Source organism: Bos grunniens, chromosome 2 (genome assembly GCF_055505025.1).
Source record: "Bos grunniens cultivar Pamir isolate PY7600 chromosome 2, Bosgru_T2T1.0, whole genome shotgun sequence".
Classification (NCBI taxonomy): Eukaryota; Metazoa; Chordata; class Mammalia; order Artiodactyla; family Bovidae; genus Bos; species Bos grunniens.
The window spans coordinates 131997501-132015428 of NC_141166.1; the positions used below are offsets into that span (position 1 = coordinate 131997501).

At 45.9% G+C, this 17928-nt stretch overlaps 1 protein-coding gene across 4 annotated transcripts in view; it reads left to right on the plus strand.

The window, feature by feature from the left end:
* Nucleotides 1-3940: 3940 nt before the first annotated feature.
* MYO7B (myosin VIIB) overlaps nucleotides 3941-17928 on the plus strand; it is a 102155-nt gene continuing 88167 nt past the window's right edge. For all 4 annotated transcript variants that reach the window (XR_015149087.1, XM_086362323.1, XM_086362320.1 and 1 more), the window contains exon 1: nucleotides 3941-4123. The gene's annotated coding sequence lies outside the window, so the exon portion shown is untranslated. The remainder of the gene's footprint in view (nucleotides 4124-17928) is intronic.

A 17928-nucleotide genomic window follows, 5' to 3' on the forward strand; every position in this document is an offset into this window, starting at 1 on the left:
GGCAGAGCTGAAATTAAATACTCTCTGTACATGGAACTCTCATATCTGCTCAGAGTTACACGACAGATGGAGGGTAGGGGAATTTGGGGGAGAATGGATACATGTATACATATGGCTGAATCTCTTCACTGTTCACCTAAAACTATTACAACATTGTCAATCGGCTGTGCCCCAATACAAAATAAAGAGTTTATTTTAAAAAAAAAAAAGCAATGCTCACTGCGCTCTCTTTTAGTTGCTATGCAGATACTACAGTGGGCTTGACCTTTGGATAGAATGGAATGGAACATAGGTTGTCTCATGGAGGCCTTTTGGTTCAAGTCAGAAACATATTTTTAAAGGTTAGCGGACTCTGCATCTTGAGGAGAATTGTGGAAGTAACATTAGCCTGTGGGACAGTCAAGTCTGGCCACATGTGTGACAGATAAGAGTTCTTAGGCTGCGGCAGGCTGAGTTCCCAGACTCTTTCCTTGATTCCCAGAATGTGGGGTACCCTCAGCAACAGAAAACCCGAGGTTCTCAGAGGACTGCCCCTCAGGAGTTCCCTTTGAGCTCTACCAACTGATGTGGCAGTCAGGCCAGGTCCTTCAGGTTTCCTGGACACTGTCTGCTGGGAGGGACAACTTGATGTGCTGCTTGAGAAAGGTTAGTGACAAAGCATTCAGGCCCCTTGTTTCAGTAAGTTCCCAGTAAATTCCCTTCTGGAATTTCCCTGTAATGACATATTGCAAACAGAGCTGTGAGCACAGGTCTGTACACTGCAGTGTTGTGGGTGGTAGCGATGGATTGACTGCCACCCCGTGTCCCTCCAAGGATGATGGTTACATAAATGATGGACCACTTGTAGCACGGACCACGCTGCCTTTTTTAAAAATTAATTTTTGTTGGAGTATAGTTAATTTACAATGTTGTAATTGTTTCTTCTATACAGCAAAGTGGGGCTTCCCAGGTGGCTCAGTGGTAAAGAATCCACCTGCCAATGCAGGAGATGTGAGTTTGATCCCTGGGTGGGGAAGTTCCCCTGGAGACAAAAATGGCCACCTACTCTGGTATTTTTCCCTGGGAAATCCCATGGACAGAGGAGCCTGGCATGCTACAGACCATAGGGTCAAAAAGAGTTGAACATGACTGAAGCAACTTAGCACCCATGGAGTGTGTCAGTTCCAATCTTCCAACTTAACGCCCCCTCTCTTCGCCTGGGGGCTCAGGCAGTAAACAATCTGCCTGAAATGCCGGAGACCTGGGTTTGATCCCTGGGTTGGGAAGATCCTTTGGAGAAGGGAATGACAACCCACTCCAGTATTCTTGCCTGGAGAATCCCATGGACAGAGGAGCCTGGCGGGCTACAGTCTGTGGGGTCACAAAGAGTGACTATTGAGCGACTAACACTTTGACTTTCATTTGTCCCTTAATAACTGTATGTTTGCTTTCTACATCTGTGACTCTACTTCTGTTTTGTAAATAAGTTCATTTGTACCATTTTTTTAGATTCCACATATAAGAAGTATCATACGATATTTGTCTTTGACCATGCTGACTTGAAGACTCATGGTTAATATCTGCTATAGTGTAAGAAAATACTTATGATTTAATGTCAAACTAGTAAAAAAAAAAAAAAAAAAAAAGCAGGAGACAAGTCTGTAAGTATCCAAAATGTGTTTCTATCAAATTTTAAGACAGGCTCTGGAATAAAAAAGTCTTATGAATCATTTTGTTCTACACAAATATTCTGTTCCACTATTTTTTTTTTGGAAGAGGACAGTGGAATGAGAGCCACAAAGGACCCAGTCTGGTCTCAGGAGTCCCAAAGTAGGGGGCTTATCATTTCCAGGAGCTGCCAGAATTAGCAGCACCCATTCTGTGGGAGTGAAATGTTTCCTTTCTAAACCAGAACAGCCAACTGCCATGTGAAACCCTCCCAAAGCAAGTGTTGACCCAGAAACTGGATGAGGTTTTAGGGGCCAGGAAGCTATTTGGAGCCGGACAGAACCTGAGCACAGCACTTTTGGGGAGTGGGTGGGAAGTTGACTGGATGCCTCAGAGCACATGCTTCCTCCTAATGGCCCTTTCTAAGTCACCTCCCAATTCACGTTCCTACCTCTGGCATCACCAACTCAATGGACATGAGTTTGAGCAAGCTCTAGGAGATGGTGGAGAACAGGGAAGCCTGGCAGGCCTCAGCCTATGGGGCTGCAAAGAGTCAGACACGATTGAGAGACTGAACCTTTGTCCTGGGCTGCTTGATTGCAAGGAACAGAAATGCCTTCAAGCTGTCTCAACAATGGAGTGTGTAGCAGCAGGAAGCTGGGCTTCTGCAGAGCCCACAGCAGGACCCACAGAAAGCTCAGACAGCAGTGGCCGCTGTCTCTCTCCAGGGCCACATGATTGCTCCCCCATGGCTCTTCAACTTTATCCTTTTCCCTTCCACCAGCATTTGGTTCCCATCTCTCAAAGAGGCTCAAGGTCAGGGTTGTCACCCTGCTGTGGCCTCAGTCCTATTTAGAAGATGATAGGGACTTCCTCGGAGAAGGCAATGGCACCCCACTCTGGTACTCTTGCCTGGAAAATCCCATGGATGGAGGAGCCTGGTGGGCTGCAGACCATGGGGTCGTTAAGAGTCGGAAACGACTGAGGGACTTCACTTTCACTTTTCACTTTCATGCATTGGAGAAGGAAATGGCAACCCACTCCAGTGTTCTTGCCTGGAGAATCCCAGGGACAGGGGAGCCTGGTGGGCTGCCGTCTCTGGGGTCACAGAGTTGGACACGACTGAAGTGACTTAGCAGCAGCAGCAGCAGCAGCAGCAGGGACTTCCTTGGTGGTCCAGTTGCTAAGACTCTGTGCTCCCAATGCAGGGGTCCCGGATTCCATCCCTGGTCAGGGAACTAGATCCCACATGCCACAACTGAGAGTTAGCATGCCACAGTGAAAAATCCCACATGCCGTAACTAAGGATCCCACATGCCACAATTAAGATTGAGTGCAGCCAAATAAACCAATAAATATGACAGCTAGTTCCCACACCTCTGCCTGCCAAGTCCTGGGAAAGAGAGGGAACCCGATGGGCTCCTGCTGGGTCACTGAGGAGTACCCCTGAGGCCTCTCCTTGCCCAGGGATAGTGTTGCAGTCAGCAGGCATCTCCTGTGGACTCATTTTTCATCCACCTTCAAAGACCTCACCATCGCTTCCAGGGACTGCCTGTCCCCTCCAACCTGGCCTCTCCCAGGGTGCACTGCTGCATGCTCTTTACTTCTGAAAGATCTGTATTTGCCTCATCGCAAAAATCCCCCTTTATTCAAGTCCCAGCCCAAGTCAGCCCCCTCTGCTCCCAGAGACCGTATTGGGAATCTAGGTGCCCCAGTGGCCTTCAGCTCTGGTGCAAGGCTCCCTGGCCTCTCCTGTGGGTGCTCTCAACTAGGACAGGGGGTTTGGGAGTAGAACTCCTGCATAGGCAGTCTTGGAGTTCCCGTGATCCCCGGAAAGATGCTCAGCTCCCTGGATGGATGGGCACCAGGGGATTTGGCTGGCTGTAAGTGCCCACTCCAGTACTGTTGCCTGGAAAATCCCATGGATGGAGGAGCCTGGTAGGCTGCAGTCCATGGGGTCGCTAGGAGTCAGACACGACTGAATGACTTCACTTTCACTTTTCACTTTCATGCGTTGGAGAAGGAAATGGCAACCCACTCCAGTGTTCTTGCCTGGAGAATCCCATGGACGGAGAAGCCTGGTAGGCTGCAGTCCATGGGGTCGCACAGAGTCGGACACAACTGAAGCGACTTAGCAGTAGCAGCAGCAACAGGTGCACAGAATCAAGCTCTCACGGCCCACGGAGACTCTCTGACGAAGAGGCCAGGGTTAAAGATTGGACCGCTCTGAGGCTCTGCTAGCTGGGGCCGCAGGAGCCCTGTGGGAGTGGGTGTGCCTGGAGCTCAAGGACAAAGTCCTGTCATAAATTACGTGGGCCCAGAGGACTCGGCCATTTCCTCTTGGGGCCCTTCCTCCTCTTCCTACTCTTTCGTGCGCTCCAACACACCCAGAGTCCTGGCACTGCCTTCTGCCCAGCTCATTTCAGAGAACCTGGGTGGAGGGGAAGGCAAGCAACAAGACCCCTACCCTGACAAGGTAAGGGCACTTCCTGGGCCTTCTCTGTGGGCTGGTTGCCCCGAACCTGTGTTCTGCCAGCTGGGAGGGTGGAAGGAGGGTCTTCGGGCAGGGGTGGGTTGGGAGTCACAGCCTTGGGAAAGCACTGCAGGGAACAAGGTGATGAGGAGGGAGCGTGAGAGCCCTTTCAGGAGCCTGGAACTCCAGCCCAGAGAGCCATCCCAGCAGCCGCAGGGCTGCTGGGGCCCAAGCAGGAGGAGGGGGTGTGCTGGGCCTCTGCTCCAGGAAGGCAGGTGCAAGAGTAGAGGGGGTGGCAGTGTGGGGGTGCCTTCCCCCAGAAGGGGGGCCTCCGGGTGGCCTCAGGAGGTGTGAAGCCTCGGCCCCGAGGCCTGGGTACTAGGCAATGTCAGCCGTGTCATATGTGCCGTTTCCCCGCACTTGGGGTGTTATTGCCTCTGTTTCATGGACGAGGACACTGAGGTCCATGAAAGATGAAGTGCCCACAGGAAGAAGCAAAGGGGGACATGATGCCCAGGTCTGGGCTGATCTGAGTTACCACCTACCTTCTTGGACAACTGTGGACAAGTGTGTTCGTCATCTCTGAACAGCTTGGGCCCCAGAGTGAGGCAGGACCCTGCCTGCCAGGCCTCAAAGCCTCCCCTGGGTGGGGTGCTGGGCTGTGGCGGGACGGCGTTCTGAGAGGAGGAACACTCCCCGGCTCTCCCTCGAGCTGTCAGGGTGCTGGGCACCGTCCTCACTTCTCACAGGAGGGAATCTGACACAGACACAGGCTGGGGTGGGGCCCATCCTGAACCTCCTAACCCCACAGCCAGGCCTTCCCCTCAGTCTCCACTCTTTAACTCTGGACTTAAACGTTGTCCCAACCTGAACTCCATTTAGGGTTTTATTTTGAAGAAAACCAAAACTCTGTGTGCAGCTATCGGCCTGGAGCACAAGCCCCCAAGGAACTTTTGTTTAGAGCCACTCAGTTCAGTGGCACCCCTGTCTCTCTGAACCCACTGGGAGCTGAACGCTGGCCCCACTGCCTTCTCCCAGGGGAGCTGTCTGTGTGGGTCTTGGGCCCTGCTGCACCCCCACTTCAAAACGGCTTACAGTGGGGGTGGAAGTTACAGCTCGATGTAAGGGTGACACAGCGGGGTTGAACATTTCCCAATTTCCCAGCTACATTCTTATAACTGAGTGCTTTTCATGTCATATGAAGGCCCTGGCTTCTGCATTCTCAGTCCCTGTGACAAGCCCTCCAGGGAAGAACAGCAGGAATTACAGGACATTTTTCACAATACAGGAAATTTTTCATAGGACATTGGGATGAAGGAGGGTAAAATCCTTCACCCAAAGCCACTGGAGATGAGCTCCGTGAGGGCACAGGTTGGAACTGCTCACAGTTTCTCAGGCCCCTGCACCCACCCATGGCCTGGAGGAGAAGAGGCCCTGGACAGAGAGCTGTATTGGGGAGTGGAGTCATGAGTGGCAGAAATAGAGGTTGGGACAAAGTCATGTTTTCTAGTCGATTTTCATGTTATACTCTCTTGTCTTCCCCCTCAATTAATCAAGCAGCGTGTATCTCTTTTCTGCACTGTTGGGTGAGTGAGGTGAGGCTGTGCCAAAGAAAAGTCACCCACCTGGGGGCACAGACCTCAGGCATCAGGAAGTCAGAGGTGGAGATGTCTGGGGCCGAGGACGGGTGGGGAAGGGGAGGGATTGAAGCAGGCTGCAAAGACAAGGATGGCTTGGTGATGATGTGGAGGGCTAGGATGCCCAGGCTAAGAAAACAACATCCTAAAGATGCAGAGGAAAGAAAGTACAAGTCCAGCCTGGGCACTGCTGGCTCCTGGCAGGACCCTAGTGCAGGTGTAAGGAGGCTGCAGGAAATGCTCTTTCCGTGCTGAGAATGGCACTCTTTTCTGTACTAATACAGTAGCCACTGGCCATACAGGGCTACAGAGCCCTGAAAGTGCAGCCAGCAGGCCTGAAGAATTTTTAATTTTAACTAAGACTAATTTAAATTTCCATGGCCATATGTGGCTGTGTGCTGTGCTGTGCTCAAAGTGTCTGACTCTTTGCAACCCCATGCACTGTGTCCGCCAGGCTTCTCTGTCCATGCAATTCTCCAGGCAAGAAGACTGGAGTGGGTTGCCATTTCCTATGCTAGGGGATCTTCTCAACCTAGGGATAGAACCCGTGGCTCTTGCATCTCCTGCACTGGCAGACAGGTTCTTTACCACTGCACCACATGTGGCTGGTGGCTACCATATTGGGCCTCACAGGTCTAGAGAGCAGAGCATGTCAGACTTGGCAGAGAGGTGAAGTATAATAAACAAACAGAGCCCAACAGGCGTGGGTTCAAATCCTGACTCAGCCACTTACCAAGGGTGGTACCTGAAGCCTCAGTTTCTTCAACTGTCAGATGGAACCACATCACTTACCTTGCAGCATTACTGTACAGATTAAACTAATGAACTACTATTTCAAAACTCTAAGTAAGTATATTATGCACCCCTACTCTGTTTTGGGGGCCAGGGATGGAGTGTTGAGGGGGTACAGAGAGGTGCCATGGCACAGTGAGGTACTGGCATGTACATGTGGATGTATCTGTCAACTTCTCTCTCATCCATCTCCTGCCTTATTCTAAAGGTAAACAAGAGCCTTTTGAGATAGCTTACAGAGATACCTGTAATGCAGAGGAATCAAAATTGAAATGAGAAACCAAGATGAAGGAAAATTAAGGTAAACGTGATGCAGCTGGAAAAAGTTTCATACAAAGTTCCCATCTATTTGCTAGACAAAGCTACCAAATGTATTCTGGGCTTTCTGGCAGATGATCAAAAATAAAATACAAGCAGTGACAAGAATAATAACATCCTCAAGTTAAGAACAAGACCATTTCTGAGAAGAAGCACTGATGGGATACCAGGAAGGGGATATCAAATAAGGAAATGCTATTGACAAAAAAAAAGTAAATTCAGGAGGGCTTCTCAAGAGCCATCCCTGCTAAGATCTCTCCAGGCAGGCTGACAGCACCTTGCCAAAGTGAATCTCAAGAAAAGAAATGTTCTCTGGACAGGTATAAACGATGGGTTTCAATTCAGGGTGGTGAATGCCCTTCCTGAGGGCTGGCCAGGGTCTTCTGGGACCAGAGAGCGACAGATAATAGGTAGGGTGGCTGAGAACAGCATCAGGGAGGCTGCAAGGGGACTCTTTTTAAAAAAAAAAAAATATTATTTTTATTTTAACACCAAAAATATTTTGTATTTGGGTATAGTTGATTAACAATAGTGTGATAGTTTCAGGGGAACAGTGAAGGGACTCAGTCATACATATACGTGTATCCATTCACCCCCAAACCTCCCTACCATCCAGACTGGCACATAACTGGCACATGGAGCAGAGTTCCTTGTGCTATACAATAGGTTTTTGTTGGTTATCCATTTTAAATATAGCAGTATGTACATGACCTTCTGAAAGCCCTTAACTATCTGCAAGGGGACTCTTAAGCCAGATCTGGGAGAGTGGGCTGGAGATGAGGCTGGAGAGGCAGGGACTTCACCTATACCTGCAGGGAACCAGAAAGCACCTGAACCCAGGTGTGAGAAGGGATGGGATAAACGTGGTTTAATTCACTTACTCATGACTTTGCAGAGGACTGGCAGGCTTGTCAAGTTCCCCACAAGTGCGTTGGCCCTCAAGAGTGGGAGCAGAGCCCTGCTGGGAAGAGAGATTCCCCTGGGAGCGACTCTTCACCAGAGTCAGCCTGCCATCTCTGACTTCCTGGGAGGGAACAGGACCCAGGCTCTGGGGGAGCCAGTTCTTGCATGGTCTCACACTTCAGGGGCTTTGGCCGTGGGGGTGGCCAGCCCCTGTGCCCACTAGAGGAAGATGGGAAGGAGGACTGAAACTTTGTATCCTCACCCTGGGCCACCTGAGCAGAAGAGAAAGGGCCCAGGAGTATCGTGTCTCCAGGTCGGGGCACCTCCGTACACCTCCTGGGTGGCCAGTCACAGGTATTCCTGGCATCCTGCCATCAGCTCCTCCATGCCCCTCTGTCACTGAGCTTGGTGGCTGATCTTTGCAGGGAGTCATCACTGTGGAAAAGGGGTGGAGCTGATTTCAGGCCCGTGGACAATCCTGTGAACAGTGAAATAAATAATGGAAAGCGATCTCTGGATATGGAAAAGCCCATCTCTCTCTGCTCCCTATCCCGATTCCCCTTCCAGGAAAAACCACTGTCAACGGCTTACCGTAATTACCTTTAAAAAGGATGTATCTCCCCCAAATATATCTTATATTTTAAAACAAAAATGGCAGTCTTGTGCTTATGCTCAGCCGTGTCCGACTCTTTGCGACCCCATGGCCTGTAGCCCACCAGTCCTCTCTGTCCATGGGATCCTCCAGGCAAGAATACTGGAGTGGGGTGCCATTTCCTCCTCCAGGGGATCTTCCCAACCTGGGGGCTGAACCCGAGCTGCCTGCATCTCTGGCATTGCCAGATGGACTCTACTACTGAGCTACCTGGGAAGTCCACTGCAAAAATGGCATAATTGTATAAAATATAGCTTGTTTCTATTACATAGTCATATATCAATATGTATGTAGATGGAACCATATGAAACTGCCAATATTTGACTTTCCTGACGTCTTGACTGGGTGGTCCAGCACAGATTCCTTATCGCCTGCTGGATGGTTCTGACTTCCAGAGCAGTGGCCCTGTCTGCCTTCACCAGCCCATGCAGGCTCTGTTTTCCTTGGAGTGATGGATTCCAGGCTAGGGACCTTAGGCTCAGGGTTGCGGGGGGAGGAGTGGAGAATAGGCAGTTAGCTGGTGGCATAGCATACCTTCCAAGGTTCTCTTTCTGTTACCCAATCCTTTCTGCCCCAAAATGCTCACATCCCTGCCTTGGGAAATGCTTTTTAGTCTTCCAGGAGAGGGCTCCTTCTGGACTGGCAGCTCATAGACCAGAGTCTCCATTTGGGTTTTGCCTTTTAGACCCTGATCTCCTGAAATGTGCCGCCCACACCACCTAGCACACAGCCCTTTGTCCTTTTTGGTCCCTGCAGCACTTTGATTTTCTCCCCAGATCTACCTTCCCACGCACCTTTTAGTGTTGCTTACCACTCCCGCTACACACAATCCACTTCAATGATGCCCCAGAAATGCATGTGAGTCCTGTGGCTTTAGACTTCCAAAAGCTCTGAGGAGGTCTTTGGGAACCAGCAGCTTGTCCTTCTACCCTCAAGTTATAGTCAATGCCATTCTGATTCTTAAGATTAGGCAGACTCTGGGTCCAGTGCAGGACACTGATCCCCACATTCTCATACTGACCAGCCTCAGAGCTGGACAAGGGGGCCTGAGCTAAGAAGAAACATCTCACTTCAAAAGGGCAGGGACTTGCAAATACTCCTGGGCTTCACCTCATAGGCAACCCCTTACCTGCCTTCCTGGGATGGGTACCAGGCTGCTTCCATCCTCCTGGTAGCTATTCATCCACCCACCCACTCATCTATCCATCCATGCACCCACCCACTCACACATCTATCCATACATCCATTCACCCATCCATCCATCTCTTCATCCATCCATCCACTCACCCACACATTTATCCATACATTTACCCATCCATCCATCCATCATTCAGCAAACATTTTGTGAATTCTTTATGGAATGAGTAAGGCAAGGTTTTGCTCCTAAGTATCTCACAAATGTGGGAGAAACACATACAATGACACAAAAAGCAGAAGTAAGTGATGATACAGAAAGAGCTGCTGCATGTGAGATGTGTGTGCCTGTGTGTGAGTACATGTCTGCATGTATATGTGTTCCTAACTCATTTCCGATCAAGTACAGAGACACAGTACTTGACTCAGTGTCTCCCATCAGGAAGCTTCCATAAGCCTCTTACCCTTCTCCATCAGAGGGCAGATAGACTGAAAACCACAATCACAGGAAACTAACCAATCTGATCACATGGACCACAACCTTGTCTAACTCAGTGAAACTATGAACCATGCCATGTAGGGTCACCCAAGTTGGACGGGTCATGGTGGAGAGGTCTGACAAAATGTGGTCCACTGGAGAAGGGAATGGCAAACCACTTCAGTGTTCTTGTCTTGAGAACTCCATGAACAGTACGAAAAGGCAAAAAGATAGGACACTGAAAGATGAACTCCCCAGGTTGGTAGGTGCCCAATATACTACTGGAGATGAATGGAGAAATAACTCCAGAAAGAATGAAAAGACAGAGCCAAAGCAAAACAACACCCAGCTGTGGATGTGACTGGAGATAGAAGTAAAGTCCGACGCTGCAAAGAGCAATAGGAACCTGGAATGTTAGGTCCGTGAATCAAGGCAAATTGGATGTGGTCAAACAGGAGATGGCAAGAGTGAACATCGACATTTTAGGAATCAGGGAACTAAAATGGACTGGAATCAGTGAATTTAACTCAGATGACCATTATATCTACTACTGTGGGCAAGAATCCCTTAGAATAAATGGAATAGCCATCATAGTCAACAAAAGAGTCTGAAATGCAGTACTTGGATGCAATCTCAAAAATGACAGAATGATCTCTGTTCATTTCCAAGGCAAACCATTCAGTATCACAGTAATTCAAGTCTATGCCCTGACCAGTAATACTGAAGAAGCTGAAGTTGAACAGTTCTATGAGGACCTACAAGACCTTCTAGAACTAACACCCCCAAAAGCTGTCCTTTTCATTATAGGGGACTGGAATGCAAAAGTAGGGAGTCAAGAAATACCTGGCGTAACAGGCAAATTTGGCCTTGGAATACAGAATGAATTAGGGCAAAGGCTAACAGAATTTTGCCTAGAGAACGCACTAGTCATAGCAAACACCCTCTTCCAACAACACAAGAGAAGACTCTACACATGGACATCACCAGATGGTCAATACCAAAATCAGACTGATTATATTCTTTGCAGCCAAAGATGTAGAAGTTCTATACAGTCAGAAAAAATAAGACCAGGAGCTGACTGTGGCTCAGATCATGAACTCCTTATTGCCAAATTCAGACTCAAATTGAAGAAAGTAGGGAAAACCACCAGACCATTCAGATATGACCTAAATCAAATCCCTTATGATTATACAGTGAAAGTGACAAATAGATTCAAGGGATAAAATCTGATGGACAGAGTGCCTGAAGAACTATGGATAGAGGTTTGTGACATTTTACAAGAGGCAGGGATCAAGCCCATTCCCAAGGAAAAGAAATGCAGAAAGGCAAAATTCCCTTCTCCAAAATGCAGAAAGGCCTTACAAATAGCTATGAATAGAAGAGAAGCAAAAGGCAGAGGAGAAAAGGAAAGATATACTCATTTGAATGCAGAGTTCCAAACAATAGCAAGGAGAGATAAGAAAGCCTTCCTCAGCAATCAATGCAAAGAAATAGAGGAAAACAATAGAATGGGAAAGACCAGGGATCTATTCAAGAAAATTAGAGATACCAAGGGAACATTTCATGCAAAGATGGGCACAATAAAGAGCAGAAATGGTAGGGACCTAACAGAAGCAGAAGATATTAAAGAAGAGGTGGCAAGAATACACAGAAGAGCTGTACAATAAAGATCTTCATGACCCAGATAATCGTGATGGTTTGATTACTAACCTAGAGCCAGACCCTGATGCTGGGCAAGATTGAAGGCAGGAGGAGAAGGGGATGACAGAGAATGAGGTGGTTTGATGGCATCACCAACTCAATGGACGTGAGTTTAAGGAAGCTCTGGGAGATTGTGAAGGACAGGGAAGCCTGGCATGCTGCAGTCCATGGGGTTGCAAAGAGTCGGACATTACTGAGTGATTGAACAACAACAACCATTATTGTATCGTTGTCAATTTCTCTTTTTATGTCTGTTAATATTTGCTTTACATTTCTAAGTGCTTCTGTATTGGGTACATGCATGTTAATGGATGTAATATCCTCTCCTTATATTTATCCCTTTACCGTTATATAATGATCTTCTTTGTCATTTGTTACAGACATTTTTTTTAAGTCTCCTTCTTCTTAGATGAGTATTGCTAGTCCCACTGTCTTTTATTTACATTTACACAAATGTCTTTTCCCCTACCCTCACTTTCAGTCTCTGTATGTGTTTATCTCTGAAGTGATCCTCTTGCAGATATCATATAGATGAGTCTGGTTTATAACCCAATCAGCCACCATATGCCTTTTGATTGGAGCATTGCCATTTTATTGTTTATTTTCCAGTTGATTTTGTGGTCTTTCCCTAATCTTCTTCCTTTTTTTCCCCTTTAGTTTCTTCCCTTGTAGTTTGATGATGTTATTTAGTAGTATGCTTCTGTTCTTTCTTTCTTGCCTCTGAGTATCTATGATAGGCTTTTGATTTGTGGTTACCATAGGGTTCATGCATGTTGACCTATAACTGTATCTGTTTTAAACAGGTAGCCCTTTGATTTCAAACACATTCTAAAAGATCTACTCTTTTTTTTTTAAACGATTACCACAGGTTTAATTAACATCAATCACTCACATAGTTACAAAAGATTTTTCTTGTGATAAGAACGTTTAAGATCAACTCTCTAAGAGGTTTTCAAATATACAATATAGGGTTGTTGACTGTAGTTACCATGCTGTACAGAGTTATTTATCTTATAACTGGAAGTTTTTACATTTTGACTGCTGCTGCTAAGTCACTTCAGTCGTGTCCGACTCTGTGCGACCCCATAGACGGCAGCCTATCAGGCCTCCCCGTCCCTGGGATTCTCCAGGCAAGAACACTGGAGTGGGTTGCCATTGCCTTCTCCAATGCATGAAAGTGAAAAGTGAAAGTGAAAAGTGAAAGTGAAGTGGCTCAGTTGTATCCAACTCTTAGCGACCCCATGGACTGCAGCCTACCAGCCTCCTCTGTCCATGGGATTTTCCAGGCAAGAGTACCATTGCCTTCTCCAACATTTTGACTGCCTTACGGTAAAAGATCTATGCTTAAAAATTCCCCCCCCAACCCATTTTGTGTTTTTGGTGTCATATTTCACATCTTCATGTTTATACCTTCACTGATTATTGTAGTTATACTTAGTTTTATCCTTTTTTTGTCTTTTAATCTTCATAATAACTTATTTAAATGGTTGATACTCAACCTCTACTATATATCTGTCTTTACTAGTGGGATTTTTTCCTTTCTTATAGGTACTTACTTTTTCTTATAACTTTTTCCGTTTCTTTGAAAAGACTCTTTAACATTTCTTTTCGGGTTAGTTTAGTATTGATGAACTTGTTTTAGTTTTTTCTTATCTGAAAGGTTCTTTACCTCTCCTTCAATTTTAAATCATAGATTATAATCTTGGTGGATACAGTATCTTGATTTCATGGTTTTTTCCCCTTTCAACATTTTAAATATATCATGTCATTTCTTTTTGGCCCGTAAAGCTTCTGCAGAAAAATCAGTTGATAGTTTTATGGGGTTTCCCTTGTATATAACTCTTTGTTTTTTCTCCTGTGTCTCTAGAATTCTCTCTTTTTCTTTAACTTTTGCCATTTCAGTTATGCTAAATCTTGGTGTGGGTTTGTTCTGTTTATCTTGTTTGGGACTCTATGCTTCCTGTACCTGGATATCTGTTTACTGCTTCAGGCTTGGGAAGTTTTCAGTCATAATTTTATTAAATGCTTTTTTTTTTTTTTTACTTTCTTCTCTATCTTGTCTTCTGGGACCCCTATGATGTTGATATTGGTATGCTTGATGTTATCCCAAAGATCGCTTACTCTGTTTCAGTTTTTTCAATTCGTTTTTCTTTTCACTGTTTTTATGGGTGATTTTCATCATTCTACCTTCCACATCACTTACGCATTTTCTATATCTAGTCTGTTGTTCATTCCTTCCTGTGTGCTTTTCATTTGAGTTATTGTATTCTTCAGCTCTGACTGGTTCCTTTTTATATTTCCTAGTTCTTTGTTAAAATTCTCCCTGTGTTCATCTATTCTTTTCCCTAATTCACTTAGGAGTCTTATTACCAATGCTTTGAGTTCTTTATCTAGTAAATTATTTATTTCTCTTTCATTAGTTGTATTTTTTTAGGGGTTTCCTTTTGCCCTTGCAATAAAGACAAATTCCTCTCTCTTCTCATTTTAATTATCTTTCTCTGTCTCTATGAATTTAGGTGAAATTGTTACACACGGTGGTCTTGAAGTGGTGTTCTTATGGGAGAGTGTCCCTGCACACTTTGCCTACGCCCAGTGGCTTTGCTGTGAGATTTGGATTTGATATGAGCACAAGTGGCATTTTTCCTCAGGGTGTGCCGGCAGCTATCACCTTGGTGCTAGGCGCGACTGGAGAAAGATCGGATAGGGCTAGAGTCAGGTGCGAAGTGGGTCTTCCCCTTTGCTCAGTGGCTAATACTGCCTTATTGAGGGTGAGGTTAGGTAACGAGTTGCTGGAACAGAAGCCCCGTGTGGCAGGTGTGATCTGGCTGAGTCCCCTTTCACCGTGTGTGTTTTCCCTTTCCCAGCACGAGCACCTTCAGCCCCAGAAGGGAACAGCCCTGGAGCAAGAGCAGGTGTGGGCATTCAACAAAGGTTGGGCAGAGAGTATGGTGATACGGCCGCAGTCAGAGCCCTGGACCGGCTCTCACGTAACACCTGTGCAATCACCAGTGAGGACGGCCCCCTCCCTGCTAGGAAGCTGCGTAGCATTGGAGCTGCCAGAGTCTCACGGCCAAGCCTTTGCCCTGGTTATGGCAGCCCTCCCTCCTGTGTGGAGCTGTGACATGAGGGGAGCAGGGCTGGAGCATTCACTCTGCTCAGGCCAGGGCGTGCTCTGGAGTGGTGCTGGGAAACACGTCAGCTGACTGCGTGATCTCAGTCTGCCCTCTCCCGTCCGCTTTGGGAGCAGGCAAATGTTAATGTGCTCTTCACAAGCAGAGTCCACTCTTCCCACAGCCCTCCTGTTAGTCCCACTGAGCCGCCAGCAAGCCAAGGGGGCTCATCTTCCCTGTGTCATACCCAGGGCTGGGGAACCCAATGAGTGGCTCAAACTGCTTCCTTTCCAGGGAGGGTCTCTGCCTATGCAACCTCTCTTCCTCTGAGTCCCCTTCTAGGGGCACAGATTCCAACCTGATCACTTCTCTTATCTTCCTACCCAATTCTGTGTATATCTTTTTTAGAGTCTTGGTCATACAGGAGTCTTCCTGTTAGTCTCCAGTTAGTTTTCTGTGAGAATTTTTCCACACATAGAAGTATTTTTGGTGTGTTCGTGGGGGGAGGTGAGTTTACTCTGCCATCTTGGTTTGGATGCTCATCTTTTTTAATATAGTCTTTCAGCAGTATAAGTTTCCTTCTAAGCAAGTTCTCACTGCATTCCACAACTTTTAATAAGTTGTATCTTCATTTTCATTTAATTGAAAACACTTTAAGAATTTTTCTTGAGACTTTGACTTGTATTATTTATGTTTCTTAATCTCAAAATATTGGGGGATTTTCCAGCTATTTTGATTTATAGTTTATTTTCTTTGTGGTCTAAGAGCAGACATTGTATGGGTTTTATTTTAAAATTTTGCTCAGGAGTGTTTATGACCCAGAAGGTGTTCTATCTTGGTGAATGGTCCATGTGAACTTGAGAAGAAGGTATATTCTGTTTTCATTAGATGAAGTATTCTATAAATGTCAATTAGATCCAGTTGACTAACAATCGTATTCATTTCAACTATGTCCTTGCTGATTTTATGCCTGCCAAATACATTAATAACTGATAAAAGCATGTTGAAGTCTCCAACTATGATATTGGATTTACCTTTTTCTCCTTGTAGGTTTACCAGTTTTTGCCACATGTATTATGATTCCCTGTTATTAGGCACATACATGTTAAGTAATGTTATATCTTCTTTGGGAGTTGGCCACTTTATTATTAGGTTATTCCTGTTTATATTCCTCATAATTGTCCTTGCCCTGAAGTCCACACTGTCTTAATTAAGTATAGCTACTCCAACTTTCTTTTGATTAGTTTTAACATGGTATATTTTTCTCTATTTATCTTCAGTCTATCTGGGTCTTTATATTTATAGTGAGTTTCTTGTAGACAACATATGGTTGGAAGCCTCACGCTTTTAAAAGATGAAATCTTTGGATCTTAGCGATCATTCAGATATGAGGATTAAAGGATGACTCAAATGTTTTCTTCAACAATTGATAGTTTCGTTCACTGAGATGAAAAATGAAGAGGAAGGAGCAGATAGAAGACAGAGGAGATGTGTATTCATGTTGAGTGTGCTGTGCCCATGGCCTATCTGCTGGAGATGTCCAGGGGTTCGAGTCTTGGTGGATCTAAAGTTCAGGACAGAGATGAGAGTTAGAGACGTTGAATACAGTCAAGAGCTTTGATCCTGTCAGTGGCCCTGGGAAAGGATGGGCATGCACAAGGGGAGTGGGCAGACTGAGAGAGAACAGAATAAGGACCACTAGGTTGATAGAATTCTTTGATTTCAATGACAGAGTCCAGGTGGCTTCACTCAAGCAACAAACTGCAAAGACAACATTTTGTCTTTGTCTCATTCCCTCTTGGCCTGCCAACTTTATTCTCTCCTATCAGCTATTTTTGGGACACTAGAACCATAGCCCCTGGCAGTTCTGGAATCATATTTCAAAACTTTGTGACTAGAGAGGAACATCAATCCCCAGTTCCAATTCAGAACATTCCAGGGAAAGCCTGTGATTGGCCCTTCCTTGCATCACACCCCGTCTCTCAGAAACATTTTGGGCAAAGGGAGGAGAATTTCCCTGAAAGAAAATAGAGGAAAGCATATCAGGCAGACTGAAAGCATCAGCATCTCCTTCAGACATCAAGAGATCAAAGTGAGGGGAAAGAGCCCTGGGAGGAGATTGAGGGCAACCCCAGAATACAAGGAAAGACAGGGAAGTGCAGTCCTGCAGAAGTCACAGGGGCGAGCTCAGGGGACAGGGCATGGCTGAGAGAGTCCTGGCACCAACGTGGGCAGTGGTGTCCCTGGAGGGATCAGTGCAGTGTTGGTGGGTATGCACATGCAACCCAAGGCTTGGGAAGGTGTGAAGGGCAAGAGGGTGGAGACAGGGCAACTGTTTCAGGCAGTTCAGCTGTGGAGTGGAAACAAGAGGAAGGCAATATCTGGAGGGGGTCAGGAGGCCAAGAAAATTCATTTTAAGATAATCAAAACTTCAGCTTGAAAATGTTACTGACAAGGGGGTATTGGAGTTATTTTCTGGTGGAATTATCATGTCACTAAAGCAGGCTTTTTGATACATTAAAAAATTTTAAAGCAAAACAGAAGTTTAGATTTTAATCATATTTATAGGATTCCCAAGTTTTGCTTTACAGAATTGCTTGTTTGCTTCAGCTGTCTCCTTCCCATCTCTACTCTTGGAGGAGAGGGGAACAGGTCTGGAGTCCAAACACTTGTAATTTTGTATTCTGGTATCTATTCTCTGAGTACAAAATATTCCCTTCCTTGGTTAAGATTCCCGAGTTTTTTTCTTTTATAATAAAAACAAACTCTACCTTAGTCCCTAAAAAAAAAAGATAGACAAAATTTGCATTTTTATGTAAGAAGGAGGTCAGAAGAGAAATAACGAATGAAGATGTGAGAGAGAGGGGTGATTGTATTAGTTGTCTACTGCTGCATAACAAATTACTCCAAAATTTTGCAGCTTAAAATGACAAATATTTATTTTCCCACCAATTTCTGAAATCCAAGAGTGGCTTAGATGGGTGGTTCTGAGCCAGCATGTAAGCCAGCATATTTGCAGCATGTAAGATCTTTTTTTTTTTGAGTTGCCACATGTGGGATCTAGCTCCCTGACCGGGGACAAA